This window comes from Bos javanicus, chromosome 29 (genome assembly GCF_032452875.1).
Source record: "Bos javanicus breed banteng chromosome 29, ARS-OSU_banteng_1.0, whole genome shotgun sequence".
NCBI classification, from domain to species: domain Eukaryota; kingdom Metazoa; phylum Chordata; class Mammalia; order Artiodactyla; family Bovidae; genus Bos; species Bos javanicus.
The window spans coordinates 44,611,869-44,630,621 of NC_083896.1; the positions used below are offsets into that span (position 1 = coordinate 44,611,869).

The window sequence follows — 18,753 nt, forward strand, 5'->3', positions numbered from 1 at the left end:
GAAAGTCACACTGGGGGCAGACCCAAGCTGTGTGTTCTTAACCCTACACAGATCGACGTGCAGCACTTAGGAGCCTAGCTGGCCCCAGATGTGTGAGCATGACCTTTAACCAATCGTTGGCTGGTCACTAAACCCTGCAGACTCAGGGGCACCCCCTAGGAATTCAGGTCTAAAAACAGAAATGAGAATTAAAAGAAAAACATGCCCTGAGTAGACATACCATGGCTGCACACCATGAAGGAGACAGTCTGCTGATTTCCTCCAGAAAAATTACTCACAGGGAAGGGTGTCCATTTAATCAATATAAGCTATAAAATATGAACAGTAAGGTCTATTTGGTTAAAAAAGGAAAGCGAGAGAAGCACAGAAGTATCTGCTCAAAGGGTGGGGTACACAGAAGCACACACACACATTCACATACACATACACGTTTTTCCTTGGATTTTTAACAGTGAGCTTCCTTAGAGGTTTATAGGGATGTTTCTTTCACTTTGCTATATATTTTGAAAATAGGTATTTTTTCTATAGTGTAAATACTTTGTAAACACACACACACACAAGTAACCTACAGCATAACACTAACTGTGATTTAGAATTGTGGGATTTACTAAATCAAGTGCTTAGTTTATAAGCAGCACCTTACCTTCTACCTCCCACCTCCTGTGTTTCTCCTATTTTTTTTTAACATGTCTAGTTAGTACATCAGAAAAATATTGGGCGCAAAGCTGATGAACTTATTCACATTTCTTCCATCCCATTCCTATGTTCTATTTTATGTTTCCTCTATATTAAAATAGGAAGCACAGTCCCAAGACTTTTCTACCTTTGACTTTATTGCTTGAAACATATGAACTGCTTGACTTAAGTTTCTAAAAACAATCAGATCTTTCCCATTGAGATTGTTGTTTGTTATTTTAAAACTTGTATTACTTATAAATGTTTTGTATAGTGCTGTGTTTCTTAAAGGTAAGATGTTATTTTAAAAAAAATCTAAAAAGTATATTGAGTTGTAAATTATTCTCAGTTGGATTAGGAAATTGCCAGTAGAGGAGACAGACTGAAGTGGTTGCTCAAGCCCTCCCACAGATGATAATTAGCAAATCTGGACAAAATAAAAGAAACTACTAAAAGCACCCAAAAGCAGAAGCTGGAGGAGAAAAAAGTTGTAATTGGAAGGAGTAGGACTTGCAGACTTGTGGGTTTTTTTGCCTAACGGTGTGCTTCAGTCCCCACGGTGGCTGCAGTGGAAACGACGGGGGAAGACTGAAACCCGACAAGGCAGAGGTGACAGAGGAGGAGGTCAGGAATGGAGAGCAGGGGAAATCCTGGAAGCAAGAGAGAGCTGCAGAAAGGGTGAGGCCCAGTGGCTGAGTGAAAACTCTGCCCAGATCCCTGGTTGACTGTTGCATCAGTCAAGATTCTCCAGAGAAACAGAACCAATAGAAGATCGGTAGGTAGGTAGGTAGAGATAGATTACAGGAGTTGACTCACATGATTATGAAAGTGGAGAAGACCCACTATCTGCAGCCTGCAGTTGGAGACCCAGGGAAGCTGGTGGTGTAATTCAGTCTCAATCCAGAGGGCTGAGAATTAGAAGGCTGATGATACAAGTCCCAGATTGAGTCTAAGAACCCAAAACCCAGGGATGCTGATGTCCGGTAGCTGGACAAGACGCTCAAGCAAAGAGAAAGAACAAATTTGCCCTTCTCCCACCTTTTTGTTCTATTTAAGGCCCTCAGTGGATTGAATAATAACCACCCACACTGGGGAGGGCCACCTGCTTTACTCAGTTCACCAATTTAAATGCTCCTCTCTTCCAGAAACACCCTCAGACACACCCAGAAATAACGTTTCACCATCTAACTGGACACCTCCTAACCCAGCCAAGTTGACATGTGAAATTAACCATTAAAACTGTTAAACTCTAAATGTGCAGGAGAGACCCAGGGACCCAGGAAAAACAACAAACAGGGAGCAGCCAGAGAGAAACTAGTCCTTGAAAGATAAACCTATACTAGCTGAGATCTGTAAGTTTGATGGCTTTTTTTTTTTTTAAACTGAGTTAATTCCTAATCTGTACATAGTTTAGGCAGGAGAAAGCTGGAGCCTTACTTGCTTGGGGTGTCAGAAGACAGACCTTGAGGCTGACAGAACAGCTAGAAAATTAGAGGGAAATTATAAAAACAAAAATCCCAGAAAGTGTGAGCCCTTAATCTGAGTATAAGGGTCCCAGATCTTTGGCTGTCTGCCAAATTACACAGGTGCAGGGGAGCCCCCAGGGAGCCAGTCTAAAAAAGTAGTAGTTAGAAGCTGTAAGAACTGAGTGAATTTATCAGCTGCTGCATACTCAGGACCCCACTCCAGTACTCTTGCCTGGAGAATCCCATGGATGGGGGAGCCTGGTGAGCTGCAGTCCATGGGGTCACGAAGAGTCAGACACGACTGAGTGACTTCACTTTCACTTTTCACTTTCATGCATTGGAGAAGGAAATGGCAACCCACTCCAGTGTTCTTGCCTGGAGAATCCCAGGGACAGGGGAGCCTGGTTGGCTGCCATCTCTGGGGTTGCACAGAGTCGGACACGACTGAAGTGACTTAGCAGCAGCAGCAACAGCAGCATACTCAGGAAAGACCAACTTGTAGTTTGAATCTAGGCAAGTTAGCTGCCTACTACAGTTAAAAAAAAAAAAAAAACCTTAGAAGGGCACAGCAGAGTTCAAAGTTGCCACAACACCTTATATACAATATCTGGTTTTCAACCTGCAATTACTAGACATATAAACAGGAAAGTGTAACTCATACTCAGGAAAAAAGAAAAAACCCTCAATAGAAACTGGTTCTGAGTGTCTTAGTGGGTACACATGTTGGATTTTTTAGACCAAGTCTTCAAAGCAGCTGTTATACAAATGACCAAAGTGTTACAGCAAAATATGATCAGAAGTAAAGGAAAAATAAATGAACAGATAGAGAAGTTGCGGCAAAGAAATGGAGCTAGACCCAACAGGCTACAACTGAGGGTTCACATGCTGCAACTAAAGATCCCACATGCCGCAACCTGGCTCAGCCTAGTTTAAAAAATGATCTATAGATTTAATACAATTTCAGGAAAAATTTCTGCTTTATTTTTGTTGCTGAAATTGACAAGTCCATTCTAAAATGTGTATAGAAATGCAAGAGAACTAGAATAGGCTGTTTTAAAAAACAGTTTTTAAAAGAACCACAAAATGAGAGAATTTGACTTGCTTGTAGTACCGTAAAGTTACAGTGATAGAAAAAGAACGGATATATGAATAAATGAGACAGAATAGTCCAGAAACAAGCCCACACACATGCAGATCCAAGCACACAGACAGCTGATTTTCAGCAGCAGTGTCAAGGGAATGCGATGGGAAAAGGAAAGTCTTTTCAAGAAATGGTGCAGGACCAACTGAATTTCTGTATGGGAGAAGATGAACACTAGCCCTTACTTTAATATCCTATGCAAAAAATAACTCAAAGTGGATCATGGGCCTAAAAGTAAGAATTAAAACTATAAAGCTTCTGGAAGAAAAATAAGAGAAAATAGACGTTGTGACTTTGGGGTATGAAAAGATTTTCTAAATACAATGCAAAAAGCACAGATCATAAAATACACGAGTGCTAAAGTGGATTTTACCGAAATTTAAAATGCTGGTGTTTGAGAGTACAGTTGAGAAAAAGCAGGCCATGGTATGGGAGAAAATGGATGTAATCTGTGTATCTGACAAGGACGATAAAGAGGTCTTATGATTCAATGGCAAGATGTTAATTCCATTTTTAAAATGGGCAAAAAGATGTGAATGAGTACTCTACAAAAAAAGATACACTAATGGCCAGGAGTTAATAATATCTTCCATAATTAGTCATCAGGGAAAAGCAGTTTTCAGCCACAGTGAATTACCATGTACACCCACTAGCACAGTTAAAATTTAAAAGACCAATAATACCAAGTGCTGGCAGGTCTGTGGGGCCAGTTGAACTTTGGTGCTCTTCTGTTGAGAAAGTAAAGTGGAGCAGCTAGTTTGGAAAACAGCTGCCAGTTTCTTTGAATGTTAAACATATATTTACCTTGGGGAGCTTCCCCGGGGGCTCAGCAGTAAAGAATCTGCCTGAATGCAGGAGAACTGGGTTCAATCCCTGGGCTGAGAAGATCCCTTGGAGGAAGGCATGGCAACCCACTCCAGTATTCTTGCTGGGAAAATCCCAAGGACAGGAGCCGGGGGTGGGGGGGGTGGGGGGGGGAGGTGGGGGGTGGGGGGGGGGAGGTGGTGGGACTCCATGGGATTGCAAAGAGTCGGACATGACTGAAGCAACTGAACACACACACACACACACACACACACTTACCATAGGACCCAGTAATTCCATTCATAGAGTTTAACCTTAGAGAAAGGAAAACAAAAGTACACACAGAGACGTCTCTGTAAATATTCATAGCAGCTTAAGTCATCGCAGCCAGAGACTGGAAACAATCCATGTGTCCATCAACAGGTGAAGGGATGAACAAATTATGGTATAGCAGCACAATAAAATATTACTCAGCAATACAAAGGAACTGCTGATAACACACCACAAGAAGAAAACCAGTAGCAAAGAGGTGCATATTGTATGATTCTACTTATATAAAAATTGGGAAGATGCAAACCAGTATATAGTAACCAGGAGGCAGATCGGTGGTTGCCTGGGGCCTGGAGGAGGGGGGGTACCGATTGCAAAAAGGCACAAAGGGACTTTTAGGGTGATGAAGATGTTATTTATCTTGATTGCGGTGGTGGTTGCTGCTAAGTCGCTTCAGTCGTGTCTGACTCTGTGTGACCCCATAGACGGCAGCCCACCAGGCTCCCCGTCCCTGGGATTCTCCAGGCAAGAACACTGGAGTGGGCTGCCATTTCCTTATCCAATGCATGAAAGTGAGAAGTGAAAGTGAAGTCGCTCAGTCGTGTCCAACTCCTAGCGACCCCATGGACTGCAGCCTACCAGGCTCCTCTGTCCATGGGATTTTCCAGGCAAGAGTACTGGAGTGGGGTGCCATTGCCTTCTCTGCGGTGGTGGTTACACCATGTTTATTGTATGTAAGCTTTATGTTTATTGTGTATAAATTATATCCCCCAATAAAAGTTGGTCTTGAAAAAACCTTCCCACTATTTAGAAAAGGCTGGTCACCATTCCTCAACTCGAGGCTGCTGCAGCAGGCTGTTTATTCTCTTTTTTGGAACCTCTGTTTTGTTCGGATATCAGGTTCTTCCTTGTGGTCATGTTCTTCTAGGAAGACCGATCCTATCCCAAGTTCTGATAATTCAGCCTCATCTTGATGATTTTACTTCCACAACTACTTAGGAGGGTGCATGTGACTCGGTTCTGGCCAGTGGCAGATGAACAGAAGTGTCATGGGAGTGACTTTTAGAGACGACAGTGAAATGGGATAGATCATATCTCCTCCTCCCCTAACCCCACTGAAATGACAGTAAAGGATTTTTTTTAAGGTGTAAACTATGAGGATGAAGAGAAAGGCAGAGTAGGTAACAGTGGGCCAGAATTTTACTTATAAAATTATGAAAACTGAAAAGTAACTGCATACGTGATAAGGAACTTAGGTTTCAATGTCTCTGCTCTGAGTATTTGCAATGGAGGGAGGCTAATGAGAAGCAGGCCAGTTTTCAACCACAACTAGACAATGTTCTACAATAAGTTTTAGGAAGCTCTGACTGTGGGATATACTTTGGGGCTGAAAACAGAAATACTGGTTGAAAGTCTGAAACGTGGCAGTTAGCACCCAGGTCCCCATCCCACCCTTTCAGGTCACTACTGCTCTGCCATTCCTGCCAGACATGGGAAGTTTAGTATCTGGAGAAATTGAAACAGAGAGAATATGTGTGTGAAAGTCGAGTCTGGGGGAAAGTGACGTGAAAGTGAAAGTAGCTCAGTCGTGTCCGACTCTCTGCGACCCCACAGTCCGTGGAATTCTCTAGGCCAGAATACTGGAGTGGGTAGCCTTTCCCTCCTCCGGGGATCTTCCCAACCCAGGGATCGAATCCAGGTCTCGTGCATTGCAGGCGGATTCTTTACCATCACTAAGTGGTGTCCCACTCTGCCACCCCATGAACTGCAGCACGCCAGGCTCCTCTGTTCTCCACTGTGTCCCAGAGTTTGCTCAGATTCATGTCCATTGAGTTGGTGATGCTATCTAACCACCTCGTCCTCTGCCTCCCTCCTCTCCTTTTTGCCTTCAGTCTTTCCCAGCATCAGAGTTTTTCCATTGAGTCGGCTTTTCACATCAGGTGGCCAAAGTATTGGAGCTTCAGCATCAGTCCTTTAAAATAATATTCACGGTTGATTTCCTTTAGGATTAACTAGTTTGATCTCCTTGCAGTCCAAGGGACTCTCAAGAGTCTTTGCTAGCACCACAGTTCAAAAGCATCAATTCTTTGGCACTCAGCCTTCTTTATGGTCCAACTCTCACATCTGTACATGACTACTGGAAAAACCAGTAATTTAACCAGAATTTAAACATCTCCAGATATTTAAAGAAAGCCTGCTCCTCAAAAATCAAATTCCTCAAAGAGGTATTGCATCGAGTAAATAAGAACAGGATGCTGTATAAGCAGACTATTTAGGAATGCTCTCAAGGATTAAAACTATCACTAAGTGAAGTTGTAAGTTGAAGGTGAGGAAATCTGGAAAGTAACACAGTCCAAGAGGTAGACAATAAGACAGAAAAAATTAGAAAATTAAAGAATATCTAGAAAGCCCAATAGCTGGCTAACAGGTTCTAGAAAGAGAAGATGGACAGGACACTGTTGCAGAAATAATGCAAGGTTTTCTCAAAAGTCATGGTCTTTAGAATGAATAAAACCCTCAACAAACTACATTATTGTGAAATTTGAGGACATTGGCAGCAGATTTAAAATCTTCTGTAAAGAAAGGTCATATAAAAAGGATCTAAAACAAGTAGCATCAAGCTGCTTAACAGCAGCACTAGAAAGCAAAAGGCAATAAATCAGTGCCATCTAAAGCCTGATGGAAGTCTTTCCAACCTGTGATTCTGTGCTCAGCCGCACTGTCAGTCGAGAGTGAAAGGAAAATATTCTCAGAAATGTAAAGTCTCAAAACACTTACTTGCTGTCTGCCTTTTCTCAGAACACCTAGAGGATGTGATCTTTCAAAACTAGAGAGTAAAGTACGAAAGAGAAAGACCTGGAATTCAGGGAAAAAAGGAATACGACGCAGGCTATGTGAGGAACCCTCAGGGTATTGGTGAGGAAAAGTCCCAGGGTGACAGCTTTGCAACTGGCCCAGGTCAGACTGACCCTAGGTTCCAGGAGGTGTGTCTTATAGGGTAAGTGGGACTCAGAGACTATGTGTAGTATATCATGTGATTGATTATATTGAGAGGAATCTTAAGAGTTCTGTTTGAGAATTAAAAAAAAAAAAAAGCAGTCTCCTCCAAATGTTGAAGTTATATAAGAAAAAATATATAATCATAGCATACGACATGACTGAACAGGATAAAATATCAGAACAATAGTCATAATCATGTAAGTACTAAATATTGATTTATTAATATACCACCATGTAACTGTTGTGGGGGATGAAGGAAGGGTGATGTGTGTGTCTTTCTTTGCGTGGTGTCAGAGAGCTAAATTTTAATCTCGTGTAGGAGGGACTCAATAGATATTGTCTGAAATTGGAAAACTTAGATAGATATAAACTTTATATAGAATACTTGTATCTATCTTTAGAAATAGAAAGTTGAAAGTAAACACCAGAAGAATTGAAAAGGGAGTGTCTCTGGAAAGTGAAGAGGGATTAAAGGAGGAAACGGTTTTGTTAATTAAGCTTTGTAGCACCATTTGATCTTTTCAATAATGTACACCTGTTAGTCTAGCAGCGTTAGTCCCTCAGTCGTATCCGACTCTCTGCAACCCCACACTGTAACCCACCAGGCTCCTCTGTCCATAGGATTCTCCAGGCAGGAATACTGGAGTGGGCTGCCATTCCCTTCTCCAGAGGATCCTCCAGACCAAGAGATTGAACCCAGGTCTCCTGTATTGCAGGCAGATTCTTTACCATCTGAGCTATTTTGATACAAATAAAAATTAAATTAACAAAGAGACCTAAGAAAGGAAGTCCTTATTTTCTGGTTCTGGATGTTGGTGTGTGATGGCTACTGAGGATGTGATCACAGCAGTTGACAGCTGTTGTCTACCCAGGAGGAAGCAAAATGAGCTATTGTGCTGTAAATGACAAAAGGCTTGACTCTTTCCCTTTACGTCCCTATTTTCAGAGTAAGTTAGTTCCCTAGCTGCCTTCAGAGTTGTTCTGTGTGTTGTGAACTCAGAGGTTTCTGTTTATTGGATGTTTTTCAGTCTGTTGCCATCGTCGTTCATTTGGGTGCTCAGACGTCACCTCTTTGGTTGCCGTGGTCTCGTTCACAGTGGCTTCCGAGTCGTTGGCTGTGACCCCACGATATCAAGGAAGATATGATATCTTCCTTTCTGGCATGACAAGATTTTCTAGGCTCATTTTGTGCTCTTTCTGTCCCATACTTAGAATCAGTTACTTTCCTTTGAATGAGAAATGGTATTTAGAGACCGAAGTCTATATGACTGCTACTGAGATGATTCTTTCAATGGTCAGAACCAAACAATACTTTTTGTTTCCTTTAGAAGTAATCATGATTTCATATTGGTAGTTTCAACTGAAGTTACAATTTTCAGAGGTTTTAAATTTATTTGTCCTTTATTACGTTTATTTTATTCTGAAAAACTTAAGTAATATTAACATAATTACTCATCCTACACTGTATGTAGTAGTTTTAAAGTAATACTGTGTTGTTATTAACAATATGAATGTGAAAGTCGCTCAATCGTGTCCGACTCTGCGACCCCGTGGACTGTAGCCCGCCAGGCTCCTTCTGTCCATGAAATTCTCCAGGCCAGAATACTGGAGTGGGTAGCCGTTCCCTTCTCCAGGGGATCTTCCCAACATACGGACTGAACCTCTCACGCATTGCAGGCGGATTCTTTACCATCTGAGCCACCAGGGAAGCCCAATTAACAATATGGTGGTTATTCATTACAGGTTAAGGTTTCTTTACAGTTCTTTTTGCTGTTTAGTCTATATCCCACTTGGAATAAGACTGGTTTCCTTGGCTTATATGAACCAAGAACTGGTCCCTCAGCTGGGGAGGGCTCTTCCCGTGGGACCTGACTCCACATTTGTTTTTACCTCTTTTTGTTCAATTATAAAGGATCTGTTGACTTTCCAGTGTGAAATACGAGAACCTAATGTATAGCACTTTATGTCCTTTCTTCTTCCTTCCTCCTGCATTTGGAAAGTGTTGAATATATTTTCAGGGGTTTTTTGTTGTTGCTAACATTTATAACTTGAAATGTTTCGGTTATGCTTTTCACTAATGGCATTACCTTTAGTTAGTTTTTTTCCCTCCCACTTTGAAGTTGAAAAAACATAAATAACTTTTGTCATTATATAAACATTGTGACTATAGCCCCACAACTCTCAGTACTTGCAGTGCTAAGATTCAGTTCAGTTCAGCTCAGTCGCTCAGTCGTGTCCAACTCTTTGTGACCCCATGAATTGCAGCACACCAGGCCTCCCTGTCCATCACCAACTCCCGGAGTTCACTCAGACTCATGTCCATCGAGTCAGTGATGCCATCCAGCCATCTCATCCTCTGTCATCCCCTTCTCTTCCTGCCCCCAATCCCTCCCAGCATCAGAGTCTTTTCCAATGAGTCAACTCTTCGCATGAGGTGGCCAAAGTACTGGAGTTTCAGCTTTAGCATCATTCCTTCCAAAGAAATCCCAGGGCTGATCTCCTTCAGAATGGACTGGTTGGATGTCCTTGCAGTCCAAGGGACTCTCAAGAGTCTTCTCCAACACCACAGTTGAAAAAGCAGCAATTCTTCGGCGCTCAGCCTTCTTTACAGTCCAACTCTCACGTCCATACATGACCACAGGGAAAACCATAGCCTTGACTAGACGGACCTTTGTTGGCAAAGTAATGTTTCTGCTTTTGAATATGCTATCTAGGTTGGTCATAACTTTCCTTCCAAGGAGTAAGCGTCTTTTAATTTCATGGTTGCAGTCACCATCTGCAGTGATTTTGGAGCCCAAAAAAATAAAGTCTGACACTGTTTCCACTGTTTCCCCATCTGTTTCCCAAGAAGTGATGGGACCAGATGCCATGATCTTCATTTTCTGAATGTTGAACTTTAAGCCAACTTTTTCACTCTCCACTTTCACTTTCATCAAGAGGCTTTTTAGTTCCTCTTCACTTTCTGCCATAAGGGTGGTGTCATCTGCATATCTGAGGTTATTGATATTTCTCCCGGCAATCTTGATTCCAGCTTGTGCTTCTTCCAGCCCAGCGTTTCTCATGATGTATTCTACATGTAAATTAAATAAGCAGGGTGACAATATACAGCCTTGACGTACTCCTTTTCCTATTTGGAACCAGTCTGTTGTTCCATGTCCAGTTCTAACTGTTGCTTCCTGACCTGCATACAGATTTCTCAAGAGGCAGATCAGATGGTCTGGTATTCCCATCTCTTTCAGAATTTCCCACAATTTATTGTGATCCACACAGTCAAAGGCTTTGGCATAGTCAATAAAGCAGAAATAGATGTTTTTCTGGAACTCTCTTGCTTTTTCCATGATCCAGCAGATGTTGGCAATTTGATCTCTGGTTCCTCTGCCTTTTCTAAAACCAGCTTGAACATCAGGAAGTTCACGGTTCACATACTGCTGAAGCCTGGCTTGGAGAATTTTGAGCATTACTTTACTAGCATGTGAGATGAGTGCAATTGTGTGGTAGTTTGAGCATTCTTTGGCATTGCCTTTCTTTGGGATTGGAATGAAAACTGACCTTTTCCAGTCCTGTGGCCACTGCTGAGTTTTCCAAATTTGCTGGCATATTGAGTGCAGCACTTTCACAGCATCGTCTTTCAGGATTTGAAGTAGCTCAACTGGAATTCCATCACCTCCACTAGCTTTGTTTGTAGTGATGCTTTCTAAGGCCCACTTGACTTCACATTCCAGGATGTCTGGCTCTAGGTCAGTGATCACACCATCGTGATTATCTGGGTCATGAAGATCTTTTTTGTACAGTTCTGTGTATTCTTGCCACCTCTTCTTGACATCTTCTGCTTCTGTTAGGTCCATACCATTTCTGTCCTTTATCAAGCCCATCTTTGCATGAAATGTTCCCTTGGTATGTCTAATTTTCTTAAAGAGATCTCTAGTCTTTCCCATTCTGTTGTTTCCCTCTATTTCTTTGCATTGATCACTGAGGAAGGCTTTCTTATCTCTTCTTGCTATTCTTTGGAACTCTGCATTCAGATGCTTATATCTTTCCTTTTCTCCTTTGCTTTTCACTTCTCTTCTTTTCACAGCCATTTGTAAGGCCTCCCCAGACAGCCATTTTGCTTTTTTACATTTCTTTTCCATGGGAATGGTCTTGATCCCTGTCTCCTATACAATGTCACGAACCTCATTCCATAGTTCATCAGGCACTCCATCTATCAGATCTAGGCCCTTAAATCTATTTCTCACTTCCACTGTATAATCATAAGGGATTTGATTTAGGTCATACCTGAATGGTTTAGTGCTTTTTCCTATTTTCTTCAATTTAAGTCTGAATTTGGTAATAAGGAGTTCATGATCTGAGCCACAGTTAGCTCCTGGTCTTGTTTTTGTTGACTGTATAGAGCTTCTTCATCTTTGGCTGCAAATAATATAATCAATCTGATTTCAGTGTTGACCATCTGGTGATGTCCATTTTCTTTATTCAAGGGAGAATGCTTCTAGGATAAAGATCACAAGGCTTCTTATTCATTAATTTTATCAGTTACTTAAGAGTTGACTCATTGGAATAGACCCTGATGGTGGGAGGGATTGGGGGCAGGAGGAGAAGGGGACGACAGAGGATGAGATGGCTGGATGGCATCACTGACTCGATGGACGTGAGTCTGAGTGAACTCCGGGAGTTGGTGATGGACAGGGAGGCCTGGCGTGCTGCGATTTGTGGCATCGCGAAGAGTCGGACACGACTGAGCGACTGAACTGAACTAAGATGATGTCATACTTTGCCTCATGTTTGGATTGTTTCTTTATTATGGTTTTTACCCCAGAATTTCTCCTTGCTTTCCTTTTTTTCTTGTTGGCAGTATAAAATGCCTTTGTGATATCGTCAGGTTTCTCTGACCTCTCACTTACACTGTTTATTGCATGGAGTTCCCCCCTTTATGCAGATATTTCTTGATTAGAGTCCTCTTTCTTCCTAATCAGGACCATTTGATGTTTGCGCCTACTAGACAGCTGTTAAAAGATTTCTAAAATTCCTGTCCCTGTGCATTTCCCAGCTTTTATCCCTGCCCCATTCTGGAAACTACTGTTAGTTTGTTGATTCTCCCAGAGTTACTTTATCCATATACTAGCAAATATACATGTATGATTCATTTCCCTCCTGCTTTCCATAAGTGTCAACATGGTATTTACTGTTCTGTACCGTTTTTACTTACCGGTTTATCTTGGAGATCTTATCATATCAATACAAAGAGAATGTCATCTTTTGCTTGTAAATGTTTGTTTATTCATTTGGCTGCACTGGGTCTTGGTTGCAGCGTATGGAATCTAGTTCCCTGACCAAGGATCAAACCCAGGCCCCCCTGCACTGGGGCACAGAGTCTCTGCCACTGGACCATCAGGGAAGTCCCTGTTGTCATTTGTTTTTATAGCTGCATAGTTGTCCATCCTAGAGATATATCACGATTTATTTAACTGATCCCCTGTTGATGGTAATTTTATGTTTTCCAGTCTACTTCTATTAGAAACAACATATACCTGTAGAATAAATCCCTGCATAGAAATGCTGAGTGAAAGAGTATATAAAGTAGGAAGTAAGTAAGTGTTAATTGCTCAGTCGTGTCTGACTCTTTGCGACCCCATGGACTGTAAACTGCCAGGCACCTCTGTCTATGGAATTCTCCAGGCAAGAATACTGGAATGGGTAGCTGTTCCCTTCTCCAGGGGATCTTCTTGACCCAGAAATCAAACCCCCAGGTCTCCTGCACTGCAGACAGATTCTTTACCCTCTGAGCCACCAGGGGAGCCTAAAGAGTATATATGTACTTGCCAATTGGGTTGTTGTTGTTCAGTCACTTAATCATGCCTGACTCTTTGCAATACCATGGACTGCAGCATTCCAGGCTTCCCTGTCCTTCACTGTCTCCCACAGTTTGACCAAACTCATGTCCATTGAGTCGATGATGCCGTCCAACCATCTCATCCCTTCTTCTCCTGCCCTCAATCTTTCCCAGCATCGGGGTCAGCAAAGTGGGTGGAAATGACTAAAATGCTCTCCATAGGCGTGTATGGATTTGAGGGCACAGAGAAGTGCCCACTTCCCCCGCAGCCTTTCCCACACTGTTACAGGGGTGTGCGTGTGTGTCTTTCTGTCTATTTCTCTTTTTAGGGGATTAGGTTATTTACTAATCTGATAGGTAGAAGATGGCAGTTGTTCAATGATGATTCTACCCCTCTGAGGCTGACATAGAAAGATTACCCACTTTCACACAAACAATGAAAGGAACTCCAGTTCTCTTTACATTTAATAAGATGCAAGAAAATGCTAACAGATTAAGAAATTAACTACAGGACCTCACTAGAAAAAGTACTGGCAACATGCCCAGCTCGCCTGGTGGCAAAGGGAGAGAATATTCTCATTTGTGACAGTGTTTAGAAAGGGGTAATTTAAATGCCCTCTAATCTGGGCTAGTGTTGTCCAATTAAGGTGTCTATTAGAATGAAAACACATGGGTTTTTTTTATACTTAGTATGGTGAAGCAGATTTTTTTCTCCCATTAAAATCTTCTCTTTAGATATATTTACATTGAATGATAAATGGTTAAGATTACAATTAAACAAACATGTCCTGTTTTCTTTGAGACTGCTGTGCTAGGAATTGGAGAGGTTCAAGTACGAGTAGGGCAGAATCCTTGTCCTTCAGATGCTCTGGGTGTGGGTTGACTCATTCCGGGAAGAAGCTGATGATGAGCGCTCTAAGAAGTGGAAGCAGTGTGGGCCTCCTCGAAGCGCAAAAGCTCACCCAGTGGCGGGAAGTCAGGAGACGAGGTGGTATTTCGGATGAAAAAATGAGCAGCAGTAGACACAGAGGCAAGGGAAGGTTTTTAATTGTCTCTTTATCTGGTTTGGGTCACAGGATGTGAAACATTTTCTCAGCATTTTGTGCGGTCTAAAGCAGCGAGTCATACTGGAATTTAGCACCAAAGTTTTATATCTAATTTAGGCAGTGTAACCTAGTTTAGAATACAGACCATCCTGGCTGCCACCCACTGGCTGTGTGACCTTCGGCAGGCTGTTTAACTTTTCTGCACCTCTGTTTTCTTCTGTATAAGAGGAAAATTATAATTGTTTGGGGGTAAAATTGGGGTATGTAAGTCACATACTGCAGTGCCTGGCTCTTAGTGTTCTTTGCTAGTTATTATGTTGTACCCTTGCAAACAGATAACTTTTTCCTACTTGAAAGAGTATTTTTTGGTTATGAAATTAATCTATGATCATATGTAGAAAAGCATCTTTAAATCCTTACCCGTAACCACCCCACCTGGACTAGCCAGGCATCTTGGCGCGTTGTCTCCGGGGCAGCCTTGCATGGCATCCGAGACCATGGGTCCTGGAGCCCACTTGCCGGGCTCACATTCTGGTCCCACCATTTACTCATCTCTCCACTCCTCTCTCAGTTTGCTTGTCTGTAAAACCTGGATAATAGTACTGCTCATAGAACAAGGATTGAGTAAGTTAATATACATAGAGCATTTAGAACAGGCTGTGGCAGAGTAAGTGCTGTGTCTGCTGTTACTCTTCCCTGTGTGTGTTTTGGCCAAGATTTAAAGAAATTCTATCAGCCTCTGAATAGAAAACACAAGCAAATATGAGTCCTCGTAGTGGAGCAGGCAATCAGGAAGTACAGTGGAGTAAGTAAGCACACACATACACACATACATATGCATGTACATACACACACCATATATGTACACACAGCATACACTCACATACATGCACACACATACCATACACACAGCATACCATATACACACACATACCGTACACACACGCATACCATATACACAGACATACCGTACACACATGCACATATATGCACATACCACACACAAAACACACACACATCACTTGCACACACTATACACACATGCATCCACATACTGTACACACATGCACACACATACCGTACACACATATACACACATGCACATATCCCATGCACAGTACACACATCCCATACACCCACACCCACACACACACATGATTTGCATGACCTGGAGTAAAGGATGGCTGAGGAAAGGCAGGACAAGTAGAGGAAGGGAACTAAAGTAGTTACCGCTTGTCAGGAAGAGATTATAGCTTAATTAGATGAAATCTTAGTTCTCCCTGTTGGAAAATCACTTCTTCCTGGGTGGGTGGGGGGGAGGAGGCAGGGAGTGAATAAATCCATGGTTTTAAACTCAAGGAGAAAAATAAGAATGTCTGTAGAGATCAGACTTGTGATTGCCATGGGGAGGAGGGGCGGGAGAGGGCTGGACTGAGAATTTGGGGTTGGTAGATGCAAACTATTACATTTAGAATGGAGAAGCAACATGGTCCTACCGTATAGCACAGGGAACTATCCAGTCTCCTGGGATAAACCATAATGGGAAAGAATATTTTAAAAAGAGCGTATGTATGTGTAAGGAAAACACCGATGCATAATCAGTTGCAGTATTAGTGCCAGCTTGCATTAGTTGCGTCTACTTTCTTGCTCATCCATCAGCAAAGACCTTGAGAATGGCTTTTCTTAGCATTACAGGTCATCTTAGCCTTCCACATGTCACATCGGTTGCTGGTCACCAAACCATTTTGTTTCCCTTGACTAATTTGGTCTTTAACTACATCACCCTCTTTGAAAGCTATGTGACTGAATTTTCAAAATTAAAAAGTTAGAAAAGAAAAATAGGAATGTCTAAAGTGTGGGTCATAATGAAAATAGAAATTACCCTATTAATCTAATTCCACTAGAACAGTAAATGAACTCCCACTTGAAATCTCCACCAGATATGAAAGTGGAGAGTCAGTAGGCTACATTTTCTTCCCACAGAAAAACCCTTATTTGGATTGAAAATCGATACCTTAGGAAGCGAGCATTCGCAGCATCAAGGGGTTCTCTGTTGACTTCCTGTCAGTAGTTGCTTTTCCCAAGTCAGGTTGGATTCTTGGAAGAACATGACAAATGGCGTGAAGGGCAAGCGTACTGTATTTTAGGAGCCCAGCCAAATGGAGATTAACCTGTGTCATCGGGTGAACGGTGCCCCCTGAAATGATATGTCAGTGTACTGCTCTGGGTACCCGTGAATGTGGCCTGATTTGGAGAGAGGATCTTCTGGTATCCTTAGAAAGTAGAGGGAAATTTGAAAGAGGAGACACGGACACAAAGGAAAAGGTTATGTGAGGACAGGAGGCAGAGATTGGAGTGATGTGTCTATAAGCCAAGGCTTGCCAGGGCCTGCCAGCTGCCCCCAGGAGCCGTAGGGGTAAGGAAGGATGCTCCCATGGACTTCAGAGGGAGCGCAGCTCTGCCAACACCTTGAGTTTAGACTTCTGGGCATCTGAACTCTGAGAGATCGGATTTCTGTTGTTTTAAGTCACCAAGTTTGTGGTAATTTATGTCAGCCCTAGGAAGGTAACACAAACACAGATGAAAATAAGGCATATCTGAGGTTGTCACTGGTGAAATTATTTTATGCACACACACAAAAGTACATTTTCTAAGACTTGTGCGTCTATTGTATAAAGCCGAGTAAGACTCTTAAAATTTTATAGGCAGTAAATTTAGAGAGGAAGGAGTCAAAGATACCATTTTAGATATAAACAGTCCTGAAGGCATTATAAAATAACCCTTTTTTAGAAATTTTATTTAATCGAAGTATAATTGATTTACAATGTTGCATTAATTTATACTGTATAGTGAAATGATTGTTGCTGTGTATATACGTTCTTTTTCATATTCTTTTTCTATTGTTTTCCACAGGGTGTTGAATATAGTTCCTTGTGCTATACAGTAAGACCTTGTTGCTTATCCATTATCTATTAGAATTATTTGCATCTACTAATCCCAGACTCCAAGTCTGCCTGCCCCCACCAGCCCTTGGCAACCACAAGTATGTTCTCTCTCACCATTTTTATTGGGAGTCCATAGAAGAATTAGAGAGTAAGAGAGTAGTAAAAAAGATACAACAAAGTTTTAAAAAATTGATTGCAATTCTTCCTTTGAAACTAGTTGTTGGTAAGAGTCTGGTCCTGATTGTCTTCTTGTCACAGTATCTCAATCCCACCCAACATTTGTAATTACTTTGTCATTTCTTGATGTTTAGTCCTTAAGTTGTATCCGACTCTTTGCAACCCATAGACTTCAGCACTCTGTCCTCCACTGTCTCCCAGAGTTTGCTCAAATTCCTGTCCATTGAGTTGGTGATGTTATCTAACCATCTCATCCTCTGCTGACCCCTTCTCTGTTTGCCTTCAATCTTTCCCGGCATCAGGGTCTTTTCTAATGAATTGGCTCTTCGAATCAGGTGGCCAAACTACTGGAGCTTCAGCTTCAGCATCAGTTCTTCCAATGAATATTCAGGGTTAATTTCCTTTAGGATTGAGTGGTTTGATCTCCTTGTAGTCCAAGGGACTCTCAAGAATCTTCTCCAGCACCACAATTCAAAAGCATCAGTTCTTTGGCCCTCAACCTTCTTTATGGTCCAACTCTCACATGCATACATGACTACTGGAAAAACCATGGCTTTGACTAGACAGACCTTTGTCGGCAAAGTAATAATCTCTGCTTTTCAATATGCTGCCTAGGTTTGTCATGCTTTTCTTCCAAGGAGCAAGTGTCTTTTAATTTCATGGCTACAATCTCTGTTCACAGTGATTTTGAAGCCCAATAAAATAAAATCTGTCACTGCTTCTGCTTTTTCCCCATCTATTTGCCACGAAGTGATGGGACCAGATGCCATGATCTTGTTTTTTGAATGTTGAGTTTTAAGCCAGCTTTTTCACTCTCCTCTTGCACCCTTATCAGGAAGCTCTTTAGTTCCTCTTCACTTTCTGCCATTAGAGTGGTATCTGCTTATCTGAGGTTGTTGACGTTTCCCCCGGCAGTCTTGATTCTAGCTTATGATTTATCCAGCCTGGCATTTCACTTGATGTGCTCTGCATATGTTAAATAAGCAGGGTGACAATATACAGCCTTGTCATACTTCTTTCCCAATTTGGAACCAGTTCGTTATTTCAAGACCAGTTCTAACTGTTGGTTCTTGACCTGCATACAGGTTTCTCAGGAGGCAGGTAAGATGGATATTCAGGTAAGATAAGAATATTCCACAGTTTGTTGTGATCCACACAAAGGCTTTAGTTTGGTCAGTGAAGCAGAAGTAGATGTTTTTCTGGAATTCCCTTGCTTTCTCCATAATCCAGTGAATGTTGGCAATTTGATCTCTGGTTTCTCTGCCTTTTCTAAACCCAGCTTGTACATCTGGAAGTTCTTGATTCACATACTGCTGAAGCCTGGCTTGCAGGTTTTTGAGCATAACCTTGCTAGGATGTGAAAAGATCACAATTGTACGTACAGTAGTTTGAACATTCTTTG

At 41.9% G+C, this 18,753-nt stretch overlaps 1 protein-coding gene across 3 annotated transcripts in view; it reads left to right on the forward strand.

The window, feature by feature from the left end:
- Window positions 1–18,753, forward strand: part of PACS1 (phosphofurin acidic cluster sorting protein 1) — a 149,822-nt gene that overhangs the window by 69,093 nt on the left and 61,976 nt on the right. The gene's annotated exons all lie outside the window — the stretch shown is intronic.